Source organism: Macrobrachium nipponense, chromosome 9 (assembly GCF_015104395.2).
Source record: "Macrobrachium nipponense isolate FS-2020 chromosome 9, ASM1510439v2, whole genome shotgun sequence".
Taxonomy (NCBI): Eukaryota; Metazoa; Arthropoda; class Malacostraca; order Decapoda; family Palaemonidae; genus Macrobrachium; species Macrobrachium nipponense.
In genome coordinates this window covers 106,169,845-106,172,457 of record NC_061110.1, presented here as the reverse complement: position 1 = coordinate 106,172,457, position 2,613 = coordinate 106,169,845, and positions in this window count along the sequence as shown.

Sequence of the window (2,613 nt, the reverse complement as noted above, 5' to 3'; positions counted from 1 at the left end):
GGAGTGTGACTGATATTTGAAATTAAATACCTAGTATTATGTATTTCACTGGCCTCTTTTTTTTTCAGCTAATTTCAATATAAGTTTAAGTTAAAACAAATGAGTGTAGTGTTCTAAATTGTATAATTTCCTTTTAATTACCAGTGAAATTCTACATTGTTCCACGCGTTCTTACGGTAGCAATTATAAATGGTATAATTCTATACTGTTAAAACGATGGTATTGTGGTTATAGTGCTGGTGTCATGCGGTCGAAAACTTGGAAGAAACACTGTTATTAAGATGTCAGTGACCTCAGTAGCACAGTTCGGACAGGGAAGGATTAGCAGGGTCGATGTCAATCAAAGCTTGTCTTCCTATTTTTTGTAGTTTCTCATTTTGTAAGAAATTATAAATCTTTAAAGGTTCTAATTCTGCACAATAATAAAAAAATGGTTTAATGGGAAATATTGTTGTATATTTTATAGACAGAATTCACTTAAAAAACTAGTACAGATAATTCCGTCCAGTATTTTACAGCACAGTAAATAACGCTCTCTCTGCTTATGAAACGGCAGATAAAGATAAAAATTATTGAGGAGACTAAGAGACGACCTAAAAGCTGAGTGTAATAGCTGCTTCTCTCTCTCTCTCTCTCTCTCTCTCTCTCTCTCTCTCTCTCTCTCTCTCAAATGCTTGGGTTGGTTCCTATAGTTTTTTTAATTTCACTCCATCCCACACCGAAATTTGTTTCAGAAATATTTTGCATGCTCGCGTTGCATATCAGGATAAAAAAAATAATTGTGGTTTTAGTAAACGCTTATTAAAGAAGAATGGATATACAACTTTTCCATTTTTTTCCAGATAATTAATATCATCACTGTAATTTTAACGAAACCTAAAATGTGTAGATTCTTTTTTCTTAATAATGAAAGTAAGAGCCAAACATAAATGATAAAATCCAACCGCCCCCCTTCTCTCTCTCTCTCTCTCTCTCTCTCTCTCTCTCTCTCTCTCTCTCTCTCTCTCTCTCTCACTACGCTTCCAGTACAAAATACTCTGCAAATATTTGGACACGGAGTTTCGTTTAATCGAAAAATTTTATTCTATCAAAGTATTTGCTTATATTTTATCTGTTCAGTCAACTTATTGCAAATGATAATCTTGTCTCTATATTAGCAAAACATCAAGGTCCTGATATAGTCTTGTTACGAATATCGAATAGGTACTAATATATTTTGAACGGAATTTCATATAAATCCACAGATCTGACGTTTAGCGGAGGTTGTATCTATGTGGAACTTCCAGTTCTTTTTCCACAGAAGGAAGTTTATGCATTTTTTGCTGAAAATAGAGGAGCTGACTCTATGTATTGATAGGACGACGGCATTTCAATGCTTGGGGGAGTATAGGTCTCAGATTTTTATCATTTTATTTTTCCCTTAAACTAGATAATCAAATCAGCTGGAATATCTAGATTATCGTTTTATTAGAATACCATTCACTCCCATGTAAATATTTTAACTTAATATAATGTCAATAAGGAGTTTATAGTCTCAAGTGAAGATAAGTTTCTCCCGCACTAAAAATTCCTACTTTCGACTTAGCGCCACGTAGATGCAGGGATGACAAAAAAAAGTAAGCAGTCATGTGTTGTCACTGAGAAGTATAAAACAATTTTCATGTTGGCACATGGAAATATAAAGACTACACCTTATCGGCCCCTACATGGTGATAGAGGCTTTGTCTACCACGGTGCCAAATGTACTTCTCTGGAGTTTTGAAGGTCTACCTACCATTCCCGTTCACCCCTTTTAATCCCTGCGTCTGTTACTGTCTCCTGGGAGCAATATACCCCTGGTTGTTCTGTATTGCCTCGACTTTCCTTAGAAAATCTTTTCATTTCACCAGGTCTCTGTTTTTCAAATAGGCCAAATTAAGTCTTTCTGGACCTTTTTTGGGTTGATCTTTTGCTACTGGACTTTTGCACTTTTAATCTACTTCTGTATGTAAGATTATACTTTCTCGTAAACATTGACACGTCAGGTGTCATTAAATATTTGCAAATCAAATCCCCATTTTATTTATTAAATTCGACAAGCAAGGTAGGCAATATTAAACATACGTTGTGTTCTCTGAATAAATATTTTTTTGTTGTTTTATGATGGTTGAAGCTCTTTATTTAAGTGTGATTATTTCAGCGCACGTGGAGTCCCATCATATTAGTTGTATTCATTTTATACCGCCTGATTTATTAACAAATGACATGTCTAGTAACTTTGCTTCTCCTGATTTCCTGATTTATTTTTCTCGCAAATATGCACTGCAGATAATAAAACGCCCAGTCATATTAAACAAAATATGAACGGTTATTCCGAATGTGACTTAACATGTTAGTTATATTATCACTTTGGTAAATCATGATTTTTAAGAAAACATCAATAAACGCAATTCTTTTGCAGCACGGATTGACACGTTTCCATCCTTGTGATTTAAAATACAGTTATATATAAGAAGCGTGAAATATCTCAAGTATCATATATTTACATTAACGAAATCTCCAAATAAGAAACAAATAACATGTTCCTCCAAATGCCCAGTTAGCATAGTTGTAATGGATTGATGGTTGTTAACA